General features: G+C 44.5%; 2 long non-coding RNA genes across 2 annotated transcripts; both read right to left on the minus strand.

Moving 5' to 3' along the window:
- Positions 1-2,006: 2,006 nt before the first annotated feature.
- LOC126993318 (uncharacterized) lies at positions 2,007-5,272 on the minus strand. Its single transcript, XR_007747617.1, has 4 exons — positions 4,995-5,272; positions 4,131-4,200; positions 3,281-3,400; positions 2,007-2,647 (listed from the first exon to the last, which is right to left on the minus strand). It is a non-coding gene; the product is annotated as an uncharacterized LOC126993318 (long non-coding RNA).
- Positions 5,273-7,181: 1,909 nt separating this feature from the next.
- On the minus strand, positions 7,182-18,445 carry LOC126993319 (uncharacterized). The gene is made up of 3 exons (XR_007747618.1): positions 18,234-18,445; positions 8,966-9,077; positions 7,182-7,261 (listed from the first exon to the last, which is right to left on the minus strand). It is a non-coding gene; the product is annotated as an uncharacterized LOC126993319 (long non-coding RNA).
- Between the last annotated feature and the right edge of the window lie 9,504 nt (positions 18,446-27,949).

The following is a 27,949-nucleotide window of genomic DNA, read 5'->3' on the forward strand; positions in this document are numbered from 1 at the left end:
CACACCAGGATAAATGGGAGATAAATAGGGGAGAAAAGTGACAACTGTAGCAAGAGATGGAGTGCTAGTGAGAGGGAATGAGGAAATAAATAAACTGTAATGAATGGGAACGTGGGAGGGAAAGCAGAAGTGAATAGTGCAGGAATACAGATGAGTTTAGGGCGGCCAGATCCACAGGGAGGTGAGGTCAGGAAGAGAGCAGCGAAGGGCAGAGTTATGAAGGGAAGAAGTGTGAGCATGGAGACCAAGAGGGGAAAAGCTTTAGCCAAGTACTGTACATGACACGCAGCAGAGCAAGGGGATATACGTGCAGTGGAAAGGTGTTATACAAGAGGTGTGTGTGGTGTGTCAGGACGAGGCAGAATGAAGCGTGTATGAGTGGTTTGGTGTGGGTGTGGCAGCGAAAGAAGTGGAGTGTGCTGCGCCGAGATGGTTTGGACACGTGATGAGAATGGGTTTGTGAAGAGTGTATGAGGGAAGGCTTGAGGGAGGGACTGTCAGGGAAAGTGAGAAGAAGGAAGAGGAGGAGAAGACTGCATGGGTATATAAGTGAAGATTTAAAGAGATAGAAGAAGAGGAATTGAAGAGCAAGAGTGCCAGAGCAGGTACAGATGGAGGCACTTCTGAGATTGAGATACACACACACACACTGACTGACTGACTAACTACTGAGGAAATGTAGTAGTAGTAGTAGTAGAAAGAGAGAAAGAATAAGGAGAAGGAAGAGAAAGAGACAGAAGGCTGTTCTCTCTCTCTCTCTCTCTCTCTCTCTCTCTCTCTCTCTCTCTCTCTCTCTCTCTCTCTCTCTCTCTCTCTCTCTCTCTCTCTCTCTCTCTCTCTCTCTCTCTCTCTCTCTCTCTCAGGATCCACAGGATGCTCCCCACAGTATGTTGACAACCCCCACAGACACATATATGGGTCCCCCCCCCCCCCCCTCTTTCTCTATAGAGCTAATTCTTTCTCATTTTTATTATTATTTCTCTTCCTATCAGAACCCCAACAAAAGATGAAGAAGAAGAAGATGAAAGAGAAGAAGGAGGAGGAAGTGAAGAAGAGAAGTTTGTCTTTCAATAATAATAATAAAATATATGTTGAAAGAAATCAGTTTAAATTCTGTCCATATAACACACACACACACACACACACACACACACACACACACATATACCCTCTCCTCCTCTTCCTTCTCTTCTTTTCTTCTTCTTCTGCCTCTTCTTTCTGCAATACATTAAAACATATTACTATTCAAATCTAGAAGAGGAGGAGGAAGAAGAGGGAGAGAACAGAGTGGACCAAGGGAGATAGAGTGAGGGAGGAGAGAGAAGAGAGAGAGAAGTAAAGAGTGGTGGAGAGAAAGAGGAGGGAGAAGGTGGATAAAGAAGGGAATGGAAGAGGGAGAGGGAGAAGGAGGAGAGGAGGGAGGGAAGGAAAGAGAAGCGATTCTAACATAAGGAGAGATTTGGAGGAGGAGGAGGAGGGTGAAGAATGTAATGAAGGAAGAAAGGAAGAGAGAGAGAGAGGAGGAGGAGGAGGAGAAGGAAGAAGAGATATTATGAAAAAAAAACTAATATAAATCAAAATAAACTTTCTATTCCTTCTATTATCTCCTACTAATCACCAAGTCTATTATACTGATGCTAGATGTAGACAACCTCTCCCTGACTCTGCTCCAGGGAGGCAAGGAGGCGCCACTATAAACACTCGCCTGCGCCAGAACGGGCTGGGCCGACCATCAGGCCCCACCGGGAAGAAGCCTTGGGCCGACCATCAGGCCCCACCGGGAAGATGCCAAACAGCGCAATAGGCAGCGACGTAAAAAAAAAAAAAAAAAAAAAAAATTGTGAGGGGCAGTAAAAAAAGTAGCCTTGCCCAGGGTCAGGCACCACAAGGACTCAAACCACAAGACTGCAAAACATAGAGAGGATAATGTGTTTCGCTTCTTACTGTCTGACAACAACAACATCTATAGCCACTGAGAACTGAAGAAATGTTTTGAGAAATCTAACTAATACATGTCCAATATATAGTTCTGGAAATGAGGCAGCTTTCTATATTATGTGCTGACAACACTACCTGCACAGAACACACCAGCAGGACATGAGGGGTAACTTTCACCAGTCCTGCCCCTTAACCCCTTGACTGGATTTCCTACAAGAAGACCTCACCAAGCTACAGCAATGGAACAAAAAGTGTCTGCTACAATTCACTGAAGAAAAATGTAAAGTCCTGCACCTTGGGAGGGGATATCCAGCACACCAATACCACATGGGAAACACTCCACTATCACCACAGAGGCAGAGAAAGACCTGGGACTGTATGTTACCAGGCTACCAGTGAAGGCCAAATCCGTGCCAATTGCAGTGGTCGGATTAAAGACCCTCACACTCACCTTGAAGCAGAGCGCCAGCCAGTAGCGGCTGTGGGTACGGATGACGCCATTGGTGGTCTGCACGGCACTTGTTGGGCACCAGCTGGGGCTCAAGGGGGGGCAGCAGATCCCCCAGCAAGGCCTTGGCACACAGCGTCATACAGTAGCTGATGGTGGTGAGGTTGAAGCCGCCCTCCAGTGCCAGAACTATGCGGTCCTCGGCCAGGCCAGACAGAAGGGCCATCATATGTCCACAGCAACCAGGACTCGCGCGGTAACCTGGGAGTGTGTGTGAGGCTGTTACTTTAGGTATGAGATGCATGAATGGAGGAATAAGGGAGGAGGAAGAGAAAGGGAGTTCTTCACTATGGAATGCTGTGTTATTTTGGGTATGAGATGCATGAAGGGAGGAATGGGGGTGAGGAAGAGGAAGGGAGTTCTTTAATATGGAATGCAGTGGTTAGGGTGTGTTACTTTAGGTATGAGATGCATGAAGGGAGGAATGGGGGTGAGGAAGAGGAAGGGAGTTCTTCACTATGGAATGCAATGGTCTGAGATGACAATACATCAGGATACAATATAAGGAGACTACAAAATGCTTCATTGCATACACATGGCAGCCCCTGAAGATGAATTATTAAGGCAGATAAAAATAAATAAATAAAAAAAGCAAAAAGAACAATACAGAAATTTTGGATAAGAAAGAACACTAAAGGAATAAAGAGAGGAAAACAAGAAACCCAAACAGTGAAGGAGTGCACCAGGGAGTGCTGTTATGAAGCCAAAACTCCCGACCATGAACTGAAAATATAATTATGGAGAGAGAACTGAACTGAACTGAAAATATAGTGACAGAAAAAGAGAAAGAGGCAGCTGCAGGTAATCATACAGATAGTGACACCATCCACCAACCTCCAAGTGGGTCCCCGCACCAACATCAAGGCTGGCAGTGACCAGGACCAGCTGTGGGTTGAACTGGAAGGCCACGGGCAGCACCACCTGAGTGAGAGCCTCTGCGTCACCCATGCCACTCTGAAACAACACAAGAAAAACACTGTGGCTTTAGTAAACACAACTTCTTCCTCCTGAACTGTGGCTGGGAGGAAGGACACTGGACGATGAAATACCAGAGCTGAGGACCATAACTGATTCTTGCATTGGGAGCTTGGATAGCAGGGTGAACCTTCATGTGCTGGACAGGGCTGTGTGGATCTAGACATTGATCACTGGGAATCATGACAGGAAAAGAAGAAAGTGTCAGGTAATTGTGACTGAATAAAAATGCAATACTTCGGCACCAGTGTGGGGAGAAAAATACTCAGAGGACTTAGCACTCGAGGGTTAATTTTCCGATTTGTAGCTGGGAGGAAAGACACGAGGTGGTGGAATAGCTGAATCAAGGGTTTACCTGTTCTCTCTCTCTCTCTCTCTCTCTCTCTCTCTCTCTCTCTCTCTCTCTCTCTCTCTCTCCTCAATTCTAATTCCAACAATGAGAACAACTTCTTTGCCTCAACTCAACCCAACTGATCCTACTGGCTGACACTGCATCATGTTTATAAAGCAGGTCCAAGGAATAGAGAGAGCTGCATACCCTCTATGCTTTACTATGGGTGGCTATACAGGTGTTAGCCAGTGCAGGTGTGAAGGGAGACTCATACTAAGCAAGGCGAACAAGGAGAAGTAAACAACTGAACAGTGAACGACGGAACAGTGACATAAACATGAACACACACATCATACAGACAGTGCCTCCACCACCCACCTGCAGCCGCTGGCCTCGCCCCAGCATCTCCCACACCCGCTGGATGCACTCTGGCCGCTCTGGATGTTCCCTGTGTGTAGGGGGGAGAGGGTGAGTTAGTGTGTACCTCTGTGTGTTGTGGTGTGAGGGAAACTTGTCTGGTAAAAAAGGTTGCTCTAGTACGAGGGTAGAAAGCTGCCTCAAGGGGTTATGTGTGGTCAAAGTTATGGTGGTTAAGTGTTGGTTAGATAAGTGAGGAAAGCTTTGTCTTCTAGCTCTGGTAAAGAGTATTAAAGCTGCCTGAATGGGTGACATATGTAACAAGGAATTGGGTGAAAATAAATAAATGGTATGCAGAAAGTTGGAAAGTTTGGTTTAGTCGGCGCAACATCTGTGGTCATATGCCGGAGAGAGACAGAAGGGAAGGAATTATAGAAGGGAACAGATCCCAGGAGACAGGACACAACCCCCGATTAATACCTGGTACCCATTCACTGCTGGCTGGACAGGGGCGTGGGGTATCGGAAAAGCCGCCCAAATTTTTCCACTCCACCCAGGAATCGAACCCAGGCTCTCTCGGTTGTGAGCCGAGTGTGCTAACCACTGCACCACGAAGTCCTCTATAAATGGTAAATGTGAGGGAAACTCTGAGTCTTTTTGAGGTAAAAGCTCTGGTAAAAAGATGCCATGTGCTGCCTCAGTGGGTTTGGTGTGGACAAGAAATTCGGTCCAAGTAGATATATATATGTGAGGGAAACTTGGTCTTCTTGAGGTAAAAACTCTGGCAGGTACCAAGAGCTGCCTCGGGTACATCAGAGTACTTAGACTATCTTCATTATGTTTTGTCTGTGAATGAAAAAACACCTTAGTGTGTAGTGCACTTACCCTTCCGTAAGGCTGCGTGTTGCTCCACCTGCTCGTCACACACCAGACACAGCCTCGGAGACTCACTCAGCACCACGGCCTCTGAAGACAAGGCACAGAGCTCCTCAGTGACTCCTGTTTGCTGTGACTGAGCTTCCTATGAAAGGTGTACATCCCTCCCTCTTCCTTCTCCTCCTCCTCCTCAGCCATTATTATTGGTCCACTGCAGTACAAAGGCATTTCCTAATGTTCCCAACCTCCCTCACATCTCCTTCACTCCCTCCCTTCCCTTAACTCTCCTTTCCCCTCCTTCCTTTCCCTTTCTTTGCCTCCCTCTCCCTTCCTCCCTGCTTCCTTTTCTTTCCCTCTCAACCCCCCTCTCTCTCCCTCTTCCTCTTTGCCTTCCCTTTCCTTTCCTTCCCTCCCTCTCTTCCATTTTTTCCTTTCTCCTCTTCCTTCCCTCTTCCTCTCCCTCTTTCTCCCCCTCCCCTTCCTCCCTACATACCTTCCCTCCTCAGCTGCAGCAGTTTCTCATCAATCCTCTCCCTGAGCTGCTGTGTCTATGGTGTCAGGAGCTGCATGGTGTCTGGTCTGTAGGCATAAGGGACGGACACCCACCAGGCCTTGGAAGGAGAGGCTCGGGGTGAAGGTGCTGGGGTCAGCCTCGCCCCACACCTCCTGCTGGCATAAGGACCCTGGTACTGGAAGCAGCGCCAGTGTGCCCGCTGGACGTACACCAGGCTCAGCAGTGTCTCCTGAAGGCTGGGGAGGACAGGGAAGGGAGAGGAAGGTCAATGTTGAGAAAAAGAGCAGGTTAACTATAGGAAAAAGACATTGTTTCTGAGATCCAAGAAAGGCCATCAAGGAAAAATAAAACAATGCTACAGGCCCAAACAGCTTCATCTTAATGAGCAGACATGGATAGGGAAATTAAAATAGACAGCGACAGTAAAGTAAGGAGAATAATAATAAAAAAAAGAGGGACAAAAACAATATTAAAACAAAACAGTTCAATAAATCCTGCATCAGAGATAAGGCAGACAGAGAGAAAGATAAATGGATATAGACAGACTGAGATAGATAGATAGATAAAGACAGATATAAGCAGAGATAGATAGACAGGCACAGAGATGGACAGATTGATACAGAAAGATATAGACAGACAGACAGCTATCAGGCACCTTGGTGATGGCTGCAGGGGGGTCCAGCAGGGGGGCAGTGGCGGCCCAGCAAGGCACTGAGGGTGTGGGCGGCACTCTTGGCCAGGACGGCAGGCAGCTCCCACCCTGCACACACAACAGGGATTGCTTATTACCATTCTAATTATTATTATTATTATTATTATTATTATTATTATTATTATTACTATTATTATTATCAATATTACTATCATCCTGCTATGTTATAATAATAATTGTCTAAGCTATTTTTTAGATTTCTGTGCAATATTTTTTTTCAAGTTTTCAGTGATGTATCAATTTTTTTTTCCCAATTGAATTCTATAGGGAGGTAGAATGCATACCAGTGTGTGGATGTGAGGTGCTCAGTTCCTGCCACAATGTTTGGGTGAGGTCAGACTGGTCACCTCCAGCACCAGCACCACCTTGCCCCGCGCCAGGGCCATCAGCTGGGAGGTGAAGTGTGTGTACAGGCCTGGCCACACCTCCAGCACCAGCACCACCTTGCCCCACGCCAGGGCCATCGGCTGGGAGGTGAGGTGTGCGTACAGGCCTGGCCACACCTCCAGCACCAGCACCACCTTGCCCCACGCCAGGGCCATCAGCTGGGAGGTAAGGTGTGCGTACAGGCCTGGCCACACCTCCAGCACCAGCGCCACCTTGCCCCGCGCCAGCTGGGAGGTGAGGTGTGTGTACAGGCCTGGCCACACCTCCAGCACCAGCACCACCTTGCCCCGCGCCAGGGCCATCAGCTGGGAGGTGAGGTGTGTGTACAGGCCTGGCCACACCTCCAGCACCAGCACCACCTTGCCCTGCACCAGGGCCATCAGCTGGGAGGTGAGGTGTGTGTACAGGCCTGGCCACACCTCCAGCACCAGCACCACCTTGCCCCACGCCAGGGCCATCAGCTGGGAGGTGAGGTGTGCGTACAGGCCTGGCCACACCTCCAGCACCAGCACCACCTTGCCCCACGCCAGGGCCATCAGCTGGGAGGTGAGGTGCGTACAGGCCTGGCCACACCTCCAGCACCAGCACAACCTTCCCCTGCACCAGGGCCATCAGCTGGGAGGTGAGGTGTGCGTACAGGCCTGGCCACACCTCCATCTCACCCTGAAATGCCAGATGGTAAAATAAAGTATAATAAATATGCTGTATTATTATTATTATTATTATTATTATTATTATTACTATTGTGTTTGGCTTCCCTGTTAAGAGTGGTTCATAATGGGAAGTTTGTGATACAGTTGAGTAAAATAAAATATATATACCATCTTTTATTATTATTACTAGTATTAGTATTAATAGTAATAGTAGTAGTAGTATCATCATCATTATTATGGGGCTTGACTTCCCTGCTGGAGTGATTCACACTGGCAAGTGTCTGGATGAGGAGACAGAGCTGAGAACATCCATGAATTTATAAAAGTAAGTACAGTTGTATGAAAGCAGATATGGAGGCAGGTCAACACAAGCTTAGTTAAAATCCTCTATACTATGACTAAGTAAATGCATACAAAAACCAGACAAGCAAGCAGAGGCAGACACAAACACACACACACACACACACAGATACATTGTGACTTAGAATGACCTTGAAAATAGATAAAATTGAGCTCAAGCAAAAAATATTCATGAATTAAAGCTATACTTGATAAACTGAAATTTGGAGACAGGACCAGCGTAAAGCATCCTGTATATCACGAGGTAAATACACACACACACACACACATACAACCTCCACCTAACACATACACAAGAGCCCACAAGTGTAGCTCAATTCCTATATATCCCAACTATAGTCTGTTCACTTAATTCTGACCCAAGCTGACAACATAAACCTAAGCGTGGTCATAAGCACAGTGCATATTAGCAGAAAGTGCTGCGTGAGATAAACACAAACAGGTTAAAGAAAACTTGGAAGCCACAGCAGCAGCCAGTCAACACTCAGCTTGCAAACACACTTAGGTTTATGTTGTCAGCTTGGGTCTGACTTAAGAGAACAGACTTTAGTAAGGCTTTAGGACAAGAGAGAGAGAGACTGAGAGAGCAGGACTTCCCTTTTCACCCCCCACTGCCGAGTCATAACCAGCAGACACAACACTATAACTAACTCAGGACCAAACTAGAAGAGAAAATAGTCGTGCTTAGGGTTCAAACGGCACACCAGGTTCAGTCTAGCCTCCTCCGATCATATGCTGAGGTTTGTGCATAGGTGTGTGTGTGTGTGTGTGTGTGTGTGTGTGTGTGTGTTGGGGTCCTAATCGGTCAATCAGATTGTATCTTATTAACAAAATGTGTCAAATGTAGCAATTTCAATATGGTATGCCACATAAACTATACTGCATTGTAGGGATCTTGCTTTTCCTGTCCCTCAAGCCTGGACATCTAATGCCACCTAGTAATGAAGGGAAAAAATTCACACTAAGCTGCACACAACTTTCTACTCTGTCTCATTCCTGTGCTATACAAATCCCTTATGCAGGAGTAAACCACCGTCTGCATTCCTTTATCCCTTTTGCTGGTACACTCTGGAACAAACAAGCTTCCTTTGTCTGTGCTTCCTCCTGCCCATGACTTGAACTCTTTCATGAGGGGAATATCAAGACACCTCTCCACCTGTAACTGACTCTCTCCAGACCACTCACTTCTATCTACTTTTACAGGAGCAATGCATAGTGGGCTTTTTTCCCCTTGAACTGCTTCATTAACTGGACAAAGGAAAAAAAGAAAAAGAGCTTCTCACTCCCTTGGCCTCTGCCTTTTCCTGACCTACTAACAAAGACCAGAGCTGCCCAGCCTCAACCTCTGCCTCACCTGCTTCTCCAGACTTGCCATCGGTTGCTGCCGCTGCCGCACCCCCAGCAAGAGGCTGACCGCGCGGGGATTCCTGGCTGACGTCTTCCTCTGGGGCATGTCTTCCGTCATCCTGCAAGACAAAAGTTCACCTTCATCAACTGGTTAAGATTTATTTCAGAGGCAATATTTGCCCAAGGTTTTTGATATGGGGTCATTTTCAATAATCTTAAATGTAGAAATTCAAGTGTCACAACACAGAGCCTTGAGGACACATTATTGTGGGGATAAATGCCTAACAGATAGGTAATAACCAATATCTATAACCATTGCAAAGTGGATCACAGGGATTTATCAAAAATTACCCCGTGTGCTGCCACTCCATGTTTTCTAGGGTGAATACAAACCCATCAAAGCCTGACATGATAACCAATATCTATACCCTTGTAAAGCATATCAAAAATTTATCAAAAATAATATACAATAACAAGTGGTAGGCATTGCAACCAAGAAAGGACCTTGCACAAGCACTAGGTAGCTTATGACACACTTGTGAGACCAACACTGGAATACTGCTCCACGGAGTGGGATCCTTACACACACAGAAACATTGATAAGCTAGAACAAATCAACACCAAGGCAGCAAGGTTCATTACAAACAATTACACTTGAACGTCTGGCATCACAACACGGATCAAACAACAGATAAACATGGACCCTCTTCACATACACAGACAAGCACACAGACTTACACTGATATACAAGATCACAAACACTCACACTGACATTGACCCACACACAAACTTACACAATGCAAACAGTCAACGTACTCATAACACACACACCCCTAAATACCAAACATATCACACTTGATATGTACGTAGATTAAGCATAGTATTAAGTATTTATAAGTTATGCATTAATGTTAAGTTTTCTTTGTAAGTGCCCAGACAAAACTATGTAGTAACAAGGAATCCAAATCCCTTTATATAAGTTTTGATACCTTTATACTTTTGTATGTTTATATACTAGGATTGTATACCATATGTAAGTTTCAGCTACATATAGCTCCTAGAGGATTCCACACACACACACACACACACACACACACACACACGAGGACACAAGGCGCTGAGATTCAGGGTGTAATGTAGAGCTTACTCAATAAATACTGTGTGCCTCCACGCCTATCCATCCCCCTCAAGACCGACACCACGGACACGTCGACGAGGATGGGATATAACCAGTTGTCACATATTACAGGTACGTTATAGTGCTGTCAAGAGTAATTAAGTGCTGGTAGACTACAAACACAACAAAACCTGGCGACGAGTGGACGTCCCACTACGGACAGCCCTGGACGAGGACAAGCACGATGCCCTTGGACGTGGACCAGCCCCCAGCCTTCTCTTTGGTAGAGGACCCAGCATCAGTGGCTCCCCAATGGAAGAAGTGGAAGACACGGTTCCAGTTCTACCTGGATGCTACAGGAGTCACTAATGAAGGGCAAAGGCGTGCACTACTCTTGCATGTAGCAGGCCCGGAGGTGCAAGAAATATTCAGCACACTGCCAGCACCACTGACGACCTACAAGGAGGTACAAACAGCTCTAGAAAAACACTTCACCCCTAAGACCAACATAAGGTATGAACGTGTGTTGTTTAGACAGATAAAGCAAGACACACATGAAGCAACAGATGCCTTTGTCACCAGACTCAGGAAGTTAGCAGAAACCTGTGAATTCCATGACACTGAGGATGCCATTTTAGACCAGCTGATTGAGAAATGTTCTTCTAGTCAGTTAAGGAGAAAGGCACTTCGGGAGACAGACTTAACTCTTGAAAAAATGTTACAGTTAGCTAGAGCAATGGAAGCATCAGACAGACAAGCAAAAGTAATTGAAGGTAACAACCATGCTAGCCAGCCAGCTAAACCTGTAATAAGTCAGATAAAAAAGAACACAAAACCTAGAATTGATGGAAAGAACTCTGTTCCAGCCTCTCTTAAAAATAAACCTAGTCATCCAACACAACCACAACAAGGCAACAAACATACTGCAGGAAATAGTAAATGCTACAGGTGTGGTTACACAGGTCACACACCATGGCAGAAAGATAAATGTCCAGCTGCTTCCAAGGAATGTTCAGCCTGTAAAAAGTTAGGGCACTTTGCTAGTATGTGTAAGACTAAGAAAAGAATATATGCCACTGGAGAATCCACTGAGTCAAATATAAAGCAACCTAGTGAGTCTCACGATAGTAAGGGTGACACTGATTTACAATTTGCTTTCAGAATTAACTCGGTAGGAAATTCCCAAAAAAGGATCATGCTTAGCGTCACACTAAATGGCAAACCTGTGAACATGCAGCTGGACACGGCAGCAGATGTTACACTAGTGTCAGAGAATCTGGCTAAGTCTATTCCAAATGTGAGAATTACACCCACTAAAGTACAGCTTCAAGACTATAGTGGTAATGATATAAAAGTTGTTGGTTCTATGGATGTAAATGTTTGTTATGGACAGAAGGAATACAAAAATCTGCCAGTTGTAGTAGTGGAAGGACAAGAAAGGAGTCTTCTTGGTTTAAATTGGCTTCAACACATTCCATTGGATTGGTCAAAAATATGTACTGTAAAAACAAGGTTGCTGAAGGAAGATTTAACTCAAGTACTTGAACAGAGCAAAGAAGTATTCCAAGACGGGGTAGGAACTGTAATAAATGCATGTGCTAGTCTACAACTAAAACCTAATGCCAAACCAAAATTTCATCCTCCTAGACAGATTCCCTTGCCATTAAAACCACTGGTAGAGCAAGAGATTCAGAGACTTGTAGATAATTGATCTTGGGAGAAAGTCACTTACTCAGATTGGGGCACCCCCATTGTCCCTGTAGTGAAAAGTGATGGAGGCATTAGACTTTGTGGAGATTACAAGGTTACAGTCAACCCTCAGTTGCAGATAGCTCAACACCCCCTTCCTAAACCTGATAACATGTTTGCCGCTCTTGGAGGCTGCAAAGTATTTTCAAAAATTGACTTAAGACAGGCCTTCCAACAGCTCCAAATGGATGAACCTTCCCAAGAAATATGTACTCTTAGCACACACCTAGGTTTGTACCGACCTAGGAGATTACCATACGGTGTAGCTAGCAGTCCAGCACTTTGGCAACAGACAATGGACAAGTTGTTCATAGGCAAGCCTGGTACACTCTGTTTTGTCGATGACATTCTAGTAGCTGGGCAAGATGAAGCTCAACCATAGACTTCACAATCTCTTGACGGGAAACGGGGCGCGGGGCCGATTCGCAGGGGGCCGATTTTCAAAAATTTAAAATTTAAATATTTTCAAAACCAAAGCAGCTAGCGACCTGAAACTAAAACAGGCACCTCCCTTAGGCATATATGAGTCTCCATGAGCAGCGGTATCAGAAAATTCAAAGTCGTTCCCTAATAAAATCCCGATTAACTGTTTTTTATATAAGTATAACAAAACTTAAAAAGGCTATAAAATCCTCAGATTTTACGCTAGATGCACAAACATCACCAAATGCAGAGATAATCACTTATATTTTCAGAATCAATAGCAATATTTAGCATATCTTATAAGTTTATGCCCGAAATAGCTACTTATTTTTTTTTTATTTAGTGCATTTTTTTACGTAAGTTTTTAACATCTAATAAATCACTTAATTTTCACATTAGAAACTTAATACTTGAGGAAAGCATGCAGAAACATCTTAATTTTACTCAAAAAAATCAAAATATTCATTTTTATATATACAATCACAACTTATTTTGGTTGAATTCCGATGTCACTATTGCAGCAGCACTTCTTGCCTGATATCTGGCCATCGTCGCTGAACAATATCTTTAGCCTTTTGTCCTATGACTTGTGGGCACAGGTCAGTTTCCTGGACTTGTACACGTCCCTGTTCCTCGCCGTCTCCTTCCTGCCCTCCTCGATACTGCTCCTCTTCCTGCCGGTCGGCTGCTTCAAGGCCTTGTTCTTCCTCGCTTCTGAGGTCACGTCCTTGGAGAAATTAGCACCGAAACAGTTGAAGAGGGACCTGCTGATGTGCGGCAAGATGGTGTTGGCCAGGTTGTGCCCCTCCTGGCACCTGTACCCCTGCAAGGTCGGGTCTGAGGCCGCCAGGAACTCCAGGAGGTGCCTGAACCCGTCCCTGTGGCGCATGGCAAGGGAGAGGAACCTCAACCTGCGCTCCTTCTTGTCCTCCTGCACATCAGGGAGTCCCACAGCGACATCCTGAAGGACGCCATGTGGGCCATTGGGAGAGATGGCCGCTTCAGGACCGCCCGGCCTGTCTCCAGCTCTCCCTGTCGACCAGCTCGACCAGGGCGTCGAACATCACAGAGGGCGGGTCGCCCTCTCGAGCTCCACGGTAATCTTCATCTCCTCCTGCTGGGCAAGCTCCTGCTTGCAGCACTCGGCCACAGAGGAGTTGGCCTGACCTTCCTGGCCAGGTAGCCGGCGTAGTTGCCGACCACGGCGAGGAGCAACTCGTCCGTCGGCGGGTCCGGCTGGTCGTCGGCCAGCTCCCTGGCAAGCTGGGCCAAGATCACCTCGTCGTCCTCCTTCTCCTCTGCCTTGGCCCGGTCCAGGTCGGCCTGCACGTCCCCGGGGAAGAACCCGACGAGCTTCAGCAATGCAGGCGCTGGGCCAACCTGTTGCTCACCATGAAGTTCTGCACGCTCGTCCAGTAGTTGGCGCCGCACATGGTGCGGCGCTTGCCGAAAGAGTGCTCAGTCGGGTCAGAGTTGGCCTTCCCATGCACACATACTCGACCCCGTAGGACGTAGTGAACAGCCCCCTCACTACCACACTGCACTGAACACACCACTGCACTGCACACAACACTGAGTCACTGCACTGATGGCGTAGTACGGCTCCTCCACAGTTTACTCCACGGGGTCGCGGCGTCCTCATATCTTGTGTCTCCTCCGTCACTTCCACTCGATCCACTGCCTTCTGTGTCTTCTTGTATCGTCCTCTGGATCCTTGCAGTTGTGGGGAAGGGTACAGAGACGATGAATAACTGTAGGTCCTTTACTTGGAGAGTAAACAGAGGCAGGACAGCGATAATCCTGTACAGAGGGGAAGTGCCCAGCTGATTGCGTGCCTAAGGCGAGTTAGGCGACGCGGGAACTGAGCTGAGTTGCCATGTAGGCACTAACTAAACGTACATTTCTTGTTTCCTAATACGTAAAACTGTGGACTTCACTATCCTACAGTTATCATTCATTTTACGTAAAGATTTCAACCTAAAGTTACGCAAATTTGCCATTTTTTACACAACGTTTTCAAAGTGCACGCATGGTGCTATTTTATATAAGTTACCTTGAATCCTCGACCAAATCACTCTAGAGACACTCCTGCCTGCTTGTATGCACTAAAACTTGAAGATTTCGTCCTGTTTCCACTTAAATTCGGAGTAAGAACGCAGAGTGTGTTTGAGTTGTCGCAGTGAAAGTCGCCATAACAATCGGCCCCTTACGCGAAGCCAGCGCGCCAAGACTGAAGAGATTTCCCGTCAACTAGTTGTGAAGTCTATGGCTCAACACTTGGAACGACTTCAAGTAGTCCATGAAACTTTGCAGAAAACTGGATTGCGGATCCGCAAAGACAAATGTCAATTTGCTGTACCCTCGGTAGAGTACTTGGGATTTAGAGTGGACGGACACGGCATTCACAAAACTCCAGGGAAAATAAGAGCTATTAGAGATGCCAAAACACCAGAGAATGTTGATGAATTAAGATCATTTCTCGGGTTAATTACTTTTTACAACAGGTTCATTCCAAACTTAGCAACCATAGCTCACCCTCTATATAACCTTCTGAAACAAGACACAGAATGGAAATGGACAGAAGAATGCACCAGTGCAGTTAACCACATAAAGGGTGAGATAACTTCATCTAGATTTCTCACCCATTACCAACCAAATTTGCCTGTAAAACTTGTATGTGATGCATCGTCTCATGGCTTAGGAGCAGTAATTGCCCATGTAATGCCGGACGAGTCAGAAAGACCTATTGCATTTGCTTCTCGTTCACTTAATCAAGCAGAGAAAAACTATTCACAGATTGAAAAGGAGGGATTATCATTAGTGTATGGTGTAACTAAGTTTCACATGTACTTATATGGGAAAGCCAAATTTACCTTAGTCACAGACCACAAACCTCTTCTTGCAATACTGGGTGAAAAGGCAGGTTTACCAACCTTGGTAGCCGCCAGATTGCAAAGGTGGGCAGTCAAACTAGCAGCTTACTCTTATGAGATAGAGTATCGTTCTACCAAGAAAATGGGAAATGCAGATGCCTTATCACGTTTGCCAGTGGAAAGGGCTCCAGAGGAACATGATGGAAGTGTACTCATGGTAGAATGTCATAACTTACCTATAACAGCTAAAATGATAAGACATGCCACTAAACAAGATCCAGTGTTGTCACGTATTTTGCAATCATTAGTTACCGGTTATAACACAGTACCAGAGCAGGCAGAATTTCAACCCTATCTAAAGGTATGGTCAGAATTGTCAGAAGAACAAGGATGTATTCTAAGGGGAGCCAGAGTAGTTATCCCAGAAAGTTTAAGGAAGCAAGTCCTGAGTGAAGTCCATGCTGACCATCATGGTATTGTTAAATCAAAGGCGATCGCAAGGACGTATGTGTGGTGGCCAGGAATTGATGTCAAGATAGAGTCATGTGTAAAACAATGCCCAAACTGCTCAACATTTCAAAATGATCCCAAGCCAGCACGCATGCATCCTTGTGAATACCCGAGACACCCTTGGCAAAGATTGCATTTGGACTTTGCAGGTCCTTTCCTTGGTCATTCATTTCTAGTTATTGTAGATGGCTACAGTAAATGGCCAGAGGTAATACCCATGAGTTCAACCACAGCACAAGCTACTATAAAAGCCTTAATGCCAGTCTTTGCCACCCACGGACTTCCAGTTCGCATTGTGACGGACAATGGTCCACAATTTTGTTCCAGTGAATTTTCAGAATTTCTAAAGGTCAATGGAATAGAACATACTAAGGCAGCACCTTACCATCCCGCCACCAATGGTGAAGCAGAACGCTTTGTGCAGACCTTCAAGCATAACATGAAATGTAGGAGTGCAACGTCTGCAGACATTATTGCTCATGTTAGCAAGTTCCTATTGTCCTATAGAACTTCTGAACATTCTGTTACCGGACAAACTCCTTCACAGCTATTGATGGGTAGAAGAGTCAGGAATAAATTGGACTTATTAAAACCAGACTTCTACATACAACAAAATAATCGTGAATGGCAACAAGTAGCCAAACATCAAACTGTGAATGAGTTCAAACCTTCTTCACCGGTAATGGTTCGTTCTTACAACACAGATGTGAAATGGGTCCCAGGCTGTTACTAAAGACCTAGGACAAATGCACTATGATGTCAACGTTGGTGGACGCGTATCGAAACGTCATGTCGACCAACTTAGACCTTACACGGCTCCAGCTCAAGAAATAGAAGGAGACCAAAGCGATGAAGAGCTAATGCCATTGGAGAGTAAAGAGATAGATGTACCTGATCATTCTAGTGACTCTAGTATACTTCTACTCCTCCAGAAAATGTAAATAGGAGAGTTCTTCCAGCTCGGAGCACGAGAGGAGTTCCTCCAGAACGCTTAAATCTGTAAGGTTTCCTTTCTTTCTGACAGGGGGAAGGAAATGATATGTACGTAGATTAAGCATAGTATTAAGTATTTATAAGTTATGCATTAATGTTAAGTTTTCTTTGTAAGCGCCCAGACAAAACTATGTAGTAACAAGGAATCCAAATCCCTTTATATAAGTTTAGATACCTTTATACTTTTGTATGTTTATATACTAGGATTGTATACCATATGTAAGTTTCAGCTACATATATGTAGCTCCTAGAGGATTCCACACACACACACACACACACACACACACACACGAGGACACAAGGCGCTGAGATTCAGGGTGTAATGTAGAGCTTACTCAATAAATACTGTGTGCCTCCACGCCTATCCATCCCCCTCAAGACCGACACCACGGACACGTCGACGAGGATGGGATATAACCAGTTGTCACATATTACAGGTACGTTATAGTGCTGTCAAGAGTAATTAAGTGCTGGTAGACTACAAACACAACAACACTAACACTGACGCATACAAGCACTCATACTTTCCACGCACCATGTGTGACTGGAACAGCCTCCCTCAACAGATTTTAAACTGTGGTACAATAGACTCATTCAGAAAACAACTACACACTCACTTGTCACCACAACACACCAACACTAACAATTACAGTTGATTCACTTCCCTCCCCTGCACACCTGGCTCCCCCGTCACCCAACAGCCAACACAAATATGCATGTTATGCACCTGAATGGGTGCCCTGTGTATTATAAATCAAGATCAAGGTAATTTAGCTGTGGAGGTGTAACTAGTAATTTTGCACTTGTGCACCGGCATGAGTGCAATATTACACAAGACTGAGCACTGCACTGCTGACATTTACTGAAGAACAACACTATGCAGGTTATTGCACAGTGCCCCACCACTAAACTTAACAGATCTATTCAAATTTAACATCACCTGCTGGGTGGGGCTTTGTCCCCGTCAACCCTACCGGCAGACCTTTCATAACAAATGTGCAATCTCCCCTTCAGACCTTTTTGTTCTAACTCTTGATCTACCCACTAGAGGCCACCAGCACTAAATAGCACAAGTTAGGACCCAGCTTGAACTAAGGAAGAGGTCCTTCAGTGTCAGAGGCATTCCTTCATGGAATTCCCTCCCTGAATCCCTGGTCACCCTCCAGTCTCTACCTCTATTTAAATCAGCACTAGCTCATCATCTTGGGGACAAACTTTTGGAATATCATTAAATGGACTGTAGCTCTACATCTAATCATATAAATTACATTACAAATTGACTGCATATGATGGACTATCCAGCTCTTTCATTAGTATTTGTTTTTGTTTATGTAATTAAATATTGAGAGCTGGCGCATCAGCAGAGTGCTGGCTTCCCCTCGTCATCATGTGGACTGTGGGGTCTGGAAGCCCACCAGGTGAGTAAACCAGGTGAGTTAGTTTGAAATATCCAAATCTGACACAGCACCTCCTTAGGGGGGCATTACCTTTGTTCCCCCTTGACCCCTGGCGTGTGTTATGCACCACCCACTCAACAGGAACAGCAGGCACCCATTTAACTGTTTCTGCAGGAATGGTTATGTAAAAAGCTGAGCAGTAGTACAAGGCACCTCAGTAAGGTGCCCAGCAGCCCCGCGGGGCGGCGGGTGTGATGCTGGAGGAACACCAAGGGCCGGGGGGCGTCTTGGCCATGCCGGTCACACACTCCATCATTACCTTCCCCTCGTAGGATCAGCTTCACCTAGGCTTAGGCATGCCTCGCTAGGCCTTGTTCAGGCTGTCATGGTGGTGAGTGTCTGGCAGGAAGCTGTGGGTGTGTGGCGGTGTCTGCCGCCCGACCCTGCACGGAGATGACACACACACACACACACTGCCTGTCGTGTGTCCACGCCAGGCCACACGCGGCACACAGTGGACAGTAGTCTTGCCCCGGGTACTCGCGCGGCGGTGCTGGCGTCCCCAACACTCGTCGTTCCTGCAGAGTCGCTGCTGCCAATGTTTGTGTTTTTTCAACGGGACGCTTATCGTGCCACACCTGCTCATATTCTTTTCTGAGTAGTGTGAGGATGAAACTGTTTTGCTCCTATTATTTATTTGTTGCTGATTTGTGTCGTCACTTTTTGTGGGTACTGGATTCTCACCAACCACCGGCTCAGGGACCAACGGGACGGGGGTGAGCACCGAGGCAACGCGCAGAACAATTATATACGCCCCAAACCTTACCTTGCCCTCCCTACACACACACACACACACACACACACACACACACACACACACACACAAACACACACACACACACATGGAATAATAAAAAAAAAAGAGATTAATTTATCTTAAACGTGATTTAAGGGTCATCAAAGGAGGAAGAAAATTATATATATATATATATATATATATATATATATATATATATATATATATACTATATATATATATATATATATATATATATATATATATATATATATATATATATTCATAATGTAACGTACCTGCCGGCATACCAACACCGCAGAAGCCAGTTAAAAGCCAATTGGGAAAATTGGGAATAATCCCTTGTACATGGCCATGGTTATTTACCGGATCCAGTTTCTCCTCAGCCGAAACAATACCCGTAGAGGTTAATATGTCATAAATAGATAAGGGAAGAGAGCGAGAAATACGAACTACAGCTTGGGTTGGCACCCCTGATATAAATCCAGCCGGATCCCTATTTTTATATATATTTATACGTTAGGACTTAGAAATTAAGGGAAAATTAAGTTTAGAATTAACATACAAAAAGACACCCTCAGAAAGGCAGAGGAAGGATAGATTAATGTACCAAGCTGAAAGGCGAGAAGGAAAAGTGTTGGAACCTTGAGGTGGCCACGTCAGACGGTCAGAGGAAAGGTCATGAGTTAACCGCTCGGCCTGACGAGACTCATTCGGGACTTAACTTTCCACGGCACAGGTGAGGGCGCGAGACAGCTGAAGGCCGGTGTCCAGGGGTTAGGCAAGGCGAGTGGCCCGCCATCTTGAAGCCGCCCCCATTGAGAGTCGGGAATGGACCCAGACGCCAGTGGTGAACAAGGGTCATGCCCTCAGTCATGAGTGCCTGAACTGAGCCCAGGTAAGGGCGAGCCAGTCCAATCCCTGCCGCCCCCGAGATCAGCAGGCTGGTGATGGGAGTAGAAACGGCTCCGAAACCCCCCCTTTAGGCACGGCACAACAGCATATAGTGTAGCTCTCAGGCCTCCACCAAGCCAAGGAAATTGTGTAAAACGGGTAAGGGGCATCCGCTTGGTGGACGAGGGGCAAACAGTGACCTCACCCCCCCTTTAGCTGTAACAGTCTGATCTTTCTCTCATACTTACCCTTCTCTTCCTATTTTTGTCCTGAGTGTGTCATGAGTGTTTTTATTTGTGTATGCACGCCGATGCGGGAAGTTGAAATCGGATTGTCTAGTCAATCGGGCGGTAGCCCTGTGATATATACCTACATATGGTCATCTCTCGTGTGTAGCATTTATCGATAAGAAGGTTAGGAATTAGAAGAAAGATTTACAATTTTGTATTAACCAAAACATGCTACCCTTTCATCGGGAGTGAGGATTAAACCAATAAATTGTATTCTGTCTATGTCCTGTATTAATGCATACAGTCTTCCTAGCCTAAGGTGCAGTCTCGCAATCTCCCCCACCACGACCTCCGAAGGTAATCAAGACCCCATAATACCAAACTTGGGACTGAGGATACCATCTACCTCAAGGAACAACCCATAGTAAGCTGGGGAGCGACGGACACTATCTACCAGGTGGGACAGTTGTTAAAGTCAAGTGTTGCCAGGCCTGCCCTTGGCAGGGAGAGTCTGGGGACTAAACAGTTAGTTTAGTTCCGCCCCACCTGGTTCATAGAACTGCCGTTCCTCACTTACAGGCTTTGGGGGTTGTGCCATATTACAACCTCCTGGTGGCAGCTTACAGAGAGGGAACAGCAGGGATTCGAACCCAGCCGTACACTCTGTGAGGCTGAGGAATCTTAGCGCCACTATTCTTCCTCTTCCTCCCCCTTTTTTTTTTTTAAACCTGTGATGGCCAGGGGTCGAACTCGGGGCTGTTATAATAACATCGTAACAGGGCTTGAAAACTTAGTAGACTGATAGTGCCCTCCCCTTGACATGAGTGTGTGTGTGTGTGTGTCATCACCATAATTTCATCGACGCCTGCTCCTAGGAGCTCCCACCAGGGGATGGCCACGGCAGAAGAGCTTCCAACTTTCTCTATCCAGACACTCCCTCCTTGCCTGCTCAAAGTTTATCAAAGATCTTTCCCCCTTCTCCCCAACGTACTCTTGCACCCTATCCTCTATTTCACTGTAGTTCGTCCTCTAGCCTTCCCGCCATCTATCTCACTCACATACACCCTTCTGGTCATCTTACTCTCCTCCACTCGCTCCATGTGGCCAAACCACTATAAAGTCTGTCGCTTCACTACTTCCACCACTCCACACTTCCCTTCACCCCTGTGACACATTCCAAAATGCTCGTACACACTTTCATTACTCATTCCATCCATTCTACTCACACCACAAGCACTCCTCAAATAAGTCATTTCCACTGCCTGCACTCTAGACCTCTGACTTTCATTCCAGACCCACGTTTCACTTGCATATGTGAGGGTTGGTGCTATTATTGTATTTCTCAAATCCCTCTTTACCTCCATGCTCACACTTCTGGCATTCATGATTCGTCCCAAAGACCCTACCACCCTTCTTCCTTGCAATGCCCTTTCTCTTATCTCTCCCTCCATACCACCATGCTTACACATAACTGATCCAAGGTACTTAAACTCATTGACCTCCTCCATTTCTTCACCTTTCAAATTATTTTGCATTCTTTTTCACATTCAATTACCACTCTATATGGGCATACAAAATCTACAACCTCACTTCTACTTCGCTCACAAACCATCACTTTATTTTTGTTGACATTTACTTTCAGCTTTCTCCTGTTACAGACACTATCAAAAACACTGACCAAATTTTGTAGGTCACTTTCATTTTCTGCAATGAGCACCGTGTTATCAGCAAACAGTACTGAATTCAGTACCCACTTACTTACCTCATCGAACAGTCTTACTCCAACTTCTCCAACTTTGCCCTTAATTCCTCTAATAACACCATCCATATAAATATTGAATAACCAAGGTGAAATGACGCACCCTTGTCTTAGGCCCACTTTTATCTCAATGTTATTGCACTAAGCAGTTTTCCTCCCACACCATAAATCTTTAAAACATCCCACAATACAATCCAATCGACTCTGTCATAAGCTTTTTCCAAATCCATGAAGGCAGCGTATAGTTTCTTTCCTTTTGCTATTATTTTTTCTACTACCATCCTGAAGGCAAATATCTGATCCACACATCCTCTTCCCTTCCTGAAGCCTCCTTGTTCTTCACTGATTTTCTCTTCTGTAAGTCTTTGCACCCTCTCTATTATGACTTTTCCATATACCTTTCCGGGTATACTCAGGAGACTTATACCTCTATAGCTCCCACATTCCCCTCTCCTGCCCTTCCCTTCCCCTTGTAAACTGGGACAATGATGGCTTTCGTCCAGTCTGCTGGCACCACCACCCCCCTCCCATGCTACTTCACATATCTTGACCATCCATTTAACAACTACATCTCCTCCACACTTCAACATTTCTGCTGTGATTCCATCAATTCCTGCTGCCTTTCAATTTTTTATCTTTTTATTGCCTGATTTACGTCTTCATATGTTATACTTCTTTCCTTATATACTCCTCATCTACCTCTACTCAAAACTGCTGCTGTTACAGCTGCTGGACGTCCATCCTCAAAATTCATTAAGTTTTTGAAATATTCTCTCCATCTCTCTTTCACAGCTTCCCCGTCTTTCAACATCTTTCCATTCTCATCCATAACTTCATTTATTTTACTTGGGGAGATATTTTCTGCATTTCTTTCGTTTTTTACTTCTTTCCAATATGATTTCCTGTTCCCTTTATATTTTTCACTTAGTCTTTTCCAAAGTCTTCATCAACTCTCTTCTTACTTTCTTTTATTGCTTGTTTTAATTTCATTTTGCATTTTCTATATTTCTTTTTCCTTTCCCTTTTTACTTGTTCAGACACATTTCTTTCTTGAGTTTTCTTAAGAAGTTCCCTTTTCTCTTTTACTCTCCTCCTTATCCTCCATGAATTTCCTTATTTTTCCATCTCTCACCACTTTCATCCCTAACACTTTTTTGTTGCAGTTACCATTATTTCTTTAAATGTTCCAAAAACTTTTTCAATATTTGTATCATCTTTTACACTTTCCCATTTTTCACTTAAGGCCTCTACCATTTCACGATTATACTCATCTTTCATTTCTTTTTCCTGTAACTTTTCTATCTTCAGTATTTCCTTTTTTACTTCACCTGTCTTTTCAAACACTTTTCTTTCAGCTTTAACTTTGCCAGCACTGCAAGATGGTCAGATCCATCGTATATCTGTGTCTCTATATGTGTATGTGTATGTGTGTGTGTGGGGGGGGGGGGCATGTGTGTATATGTGTGAGTGAGTATGTGTGCGTGTCTATTTGCGTGTGTGTGCGTGCGTGTATGAGTGTGTGTATGTGTGTACATGTGTGTGTGTATTTCTATGATTAGTGTGTCTGTATGAGTGGTGCGTGTGTGTGTGGGGGGGGAGGGGGGTGCATGTGTGTATATGTGTGAGTGAGTATGTGTGCGTGTCTATTTGCGTGTGTGTGTGCGTGTTTGTGTGCGTGTATGTGTGTATATGTGTGTGTATTTCTATGATTGGTGTGTCTATATGAGTGGTTTGTGTGTGTGTGTGTGTGTGTGTGTGTGTGTGTGTGTGTGTGTGTGTGTGTGTGTGTGTGTGTGTGTGTGTGTGTGTGTGTGTGTGTGTGTTGAGTGCGAGCGCGGAAAAGCCCGCGGTCGACGACGCCATCATGTGAACGTTTATAGCCTATCATTACGTATATATTTTTTTTTAATAAAGAACAAGATCTCGGCTGTCAGGGATTTATTTTTTAAGTTAAAAGGCATAACAATCTCCCTTAATAAGTGCAGTATATTTTTAAATGTATCATAGCTTGATAAATAACTTAGAATTGCTATTGACTAAATTTGACCGAAACTAAAAGCTCGTGTCAAAATGTAGCGACAGAGCCTAAAGAAAAAATATTTATCAAGCGTTAGCGACGGGCACTTTTGATAAATATCTATCTTAAAATTATGGAGAGTGCACCTGTGACCACCAATCACCACAACAGTACGATTTCGATAGGATGTAATAATTTTCATGTCGCGTGGAGGGGTTGCCAGATGTCGCTTTCTGAATGAAACTTACTGGACAGTGTGACACTACTCTCTCTATAGCCGACTGTACCAAGGTCTTGTGAAATAATAATAAAAAAAAAAATGTGATCCACGAAGTGACAATCTCTCTCTCTCTCTCTCTCTCTCTCTCTCTCTCTCTCTCTCTCTCTCTCTCAGACGCTTTCGGCTCTCACAACAAACACTTCCAAAGGCCACAAGGAAGAAGGAGAGTTGCGTGCTCATGTTAGTTTTCCTTCACATTCATGGTGCTTAAGCCTGCTCACACTATTACACCACAAGGAAGATCTCTTTCTATCTTCTATCGATATTTTCACGCTGACTGCTCTTCTGAACTTGCTAACTGCATGCCTCCCCCCCTCCCGCGGCCCCGCTGCACGCGACTTTCTACTGATGCTCATCCCTATACTGTCCAAACCCCTTATGCAAGAGTTCAACAGCATCTTCACTCTTTCATCCCTCACGCTGGTAAACTCTGGAACAATCTTCCTTCATCTGTATTTCCTCCTGCCTACGAATAGGCGCACCTGACATTACCAAATGTGAGGTACAAACTTGGCGGAGGGACTGTTTTTTGGGTGCCATTAAAGGTAATCGCTAAAGAGCAGCTTAGCCGGATATTTTGTTTTCATTTCTTAATGATCCACGAGCCATCCTAGAGGTAAATCAAAGTATGTGCTTATCTTTGTATTCATTCATACACACACTGGTAACATTTCTGTGGAGTCTGATTCACTTATTAGAGTGAAATTCTATTGTGATAAACAGTCACAAATTCGTGTCACTAGTAAAAATGAAACTAGTAATTAAAGTTTTGGCACCATGAAATATACAAAAATAGATAAATATGAAGCTCACGAAGTCACAATAAGTGACATCACCTGCTTTGCGCAGTAAAAGTATACTATTTCAGGTATCTGACACCCGCAATATGGTAGGCTGCTGCTGCCTCGACCACAGACTATTGCCAGATTGTCGTACTCAGCCGATTATATTTCCCGACTTCCTGCCCCCAAACTGTCTTCTGGGCTCCAAAAACGAAACTAATTTATAGTTATCGTCAAAAGAGTAAGATTCTGATGTTTCTTGGCAATAGTTAGGTGTCAAACACCGTTAAATACTATGCTCTGAGTACGATAATCTGTCAACGGTATCTATACGTATTTTCATATTATTGTTCTGTTGTTTATTGAATGTTGTGTTAAAAAAAAAGAATACGCATAATTTTAGCTAGTTTTTGGTTATAAGGATTCTTTACGAAATACAAGTATAACATTACCTTCTTTAACTTAGGAAACGTCCTGAGTCCTGGATCGGCTATGGTATTGTCAGGTGCGCTTATTGAACTCTTTCAAGAGAAGGGTATCAGGACACCTCTCCTCCCGAAATTGACCTCTCTTTCGGCCACCTCCTTTGATTATTTTTTTAGGAGCAGCGAGCAGCGGGCTTTTTTTTATTGTTTACTTTTTTGTGTGCCCTTGAAAAAAAAAAAAAATCGGGTTCTCAGGTTTCTTTACTTCACTTTCATGGTGCGTAAACTATCACTGGGCCCACAAAACTACCCATCAAAATACAAACACAACCTCCACGAAATCCTTATCATGTATTTCTTCTTTACATTCATGGTGCAGAAGCCTCGTCAAACAATCACTGGGCTCACTAAACTGCCCATGGGAATTGCCACAACCCCACGAAAGCCTTATCATGTTATTTTTTTCCCATTCATGGTGCGGAAGCCTTGTCAAACTATCACCGGGCTCACAAAACTACCCACAGAAATACTAACACAACCTCCAAGAAAGCCTGATAATGTTGTCAAACTATCACCGGGCTCACAAAACTACCCACAGAAATACTAACACAACCTCCAAGAAAGCCTGATAAAGTTGTCAAACTATCACCGGGCTCACAAAACTACCCACAGAAATACTAACACAACCTCCAAGAAAGCCTGATAATGTTGTCAAACTATCACCGGGCTCACAAAACTACCCACAGAAATACTAACACAACCTCCAAGAAAGCCTGATAATGTCAAATTATCACCGGGCTCACAAAACTACCCACAGAAATACTAACACAACCTCCAAGAAAGCCTTATAATGTTATCAAATTATCACCGGGCTCACAAAACTACTCATGGAAATACTAACACAAACTCAACCACGAAAGCCTTATACAATGGGAGTTTGTTTCCGCGTAAAGTCTAGAAATGTTTTGATAATGTCTTTTGCCAGTCCGTCCCCGGCTCGTTTGTCTTTTCCTGCGTCTGTGTGTGTGTGTGTGTGTGTGTGTGTGTGTGTGTGTGTGTGTGTGTGTGTGTGTGTGTGTGTGTTGAACGTAATTAAATCAGGTTTCTGACAAATTAAGGACGTATTTATTTGCTTGACTTAATATTCTTACATTTTTCAATCAAAACGTTTATATTCTGGTAAGTTTAAGATTATATGCTCAGAGACACATAAGAAAGAAACACACACACACACACACACCGTTCAAGGGCATCGCAAGCATACAATTTTATCACATCTGGAAATAACAAGACAATAGTAATGAAAAGACGCATGAAAGGAGTCAGAAACAACAACAATAAAGTTCACCTCTGAATTTTCCGCGGGACACGCCACGTCGGAGACACACGCAGAGCCGCTCGCCCGAGGCACTTTCATCGCTCCCAAAGATAACTAGACCAAAGAAGTAAAAGTCGCCAAAGAGTCAGATATTGCACTCAAATTAAATATGTATCTGCACTGTATTTGTTTTTTTTTACAGCACAGAGCAACTCGAGGGCAACAAAAAGATGTAAAAAATAAACCCGCTAACTGTTGCTCTCATATAGCGATAAGTATAGAGTGGCCAAAAGAGAGGTCGATTTCGGATGGAGAGGTGTCTTGATACACTCTTTTTGGCAGTAGAGAAACGACATGGCCATATAAGACAGAAACAGCCGCTCAAATGTTCCCGAAGCTTTTCCTACGCACTTGAATACACCCATCAAAATGTAAGCGAAGGCAAATATATCAAATTATTGTTTTAAAGACATATTTAACCGGAAAGTGACGAAATGAAAGGAACAGAAACGACTCGAGAAAATGCAATAGGAGGAGAAAAACTAGTTTTAATAGCAAAGGTAAGCGTCTCACCCCACTGAACCGCATTATAACGTATAAGCCCACTACTTCTCAGTATGGAACAAAAGGCACGTCCCATATCTCATAAAGTATTAGACTTGTCTAGATGAAATTTGGTAGGCGTCATCTTTGTCAAGTGGCCATCTACCCCTGAGAAAATGGTTGTTGTAGCTGCAGTATCTCAGACGTATGAGACTGATATGTTTCAGGCCTTTAGCGGTAATATTTTACCTTATCTCTGGGGATCATCAGAACATAAGTTTATCATGTGGGTTTTTGTTTTACAAGAGGTAGGCTACTTCCCCACACTCCACCTAATTATTTAGAAGCTTCCTGTAGCATAGTCAGCTGCATAAGCTTTCTTTACACGCCCCGATGGTATTTCATGCGCCTCGGCAATGTGTTTGCCGTTGCTGTCTCTCAAGTCTCTATAATAATTTTCAAGGGTAAAATATTTATCTCCAACAAAGCTCTGGATGTCATAATAAGCACTCCTTGTCATGGACTTGGTGGTGATGGTGGTTGCTGCCACAGAGTACAAATTATATCCACCACCTGTTTGCAAAGAATTGGCAAGTTTGACATTATTTTCAGAAAAATTGCCATCCCTGACTGTCTTCGAAGAGCAGTAGAACACTTCATTGTGGCATATTTTGCACTTTACAGGCAATCAAATGTCTGTCTGCTGCCTTGAATATGATGCTATGATGGATATGATATGATGGCTAACCCAGCTGGGCATGCTACACTGTCAGCCTCAAACCGCTTCTGCAGTACACATTTATCAATAATGCAATTTTCTGTACTTACAACAGATGTTTTGTCACTGCAGTCCTGATGTAACAG

The sequence above is a fragment of the Eriocheir sinensis genome, unplaced genomic scaffold (assembly GCF_024679095.1).
Source record: "Eriocheir sinensis breed Jianghai 21 unplaced genomic scaffold, ASM2467909v1 Scaffold6, whole genome shotgun sequence".
Taxonomy (NCBI): domain Eukaryota; kingdom Metazoa; phylum Arthropoda; class Malacostraca; order Decapoda; family Varunidae; genus Eriocheir; species Eriocheir sinensis.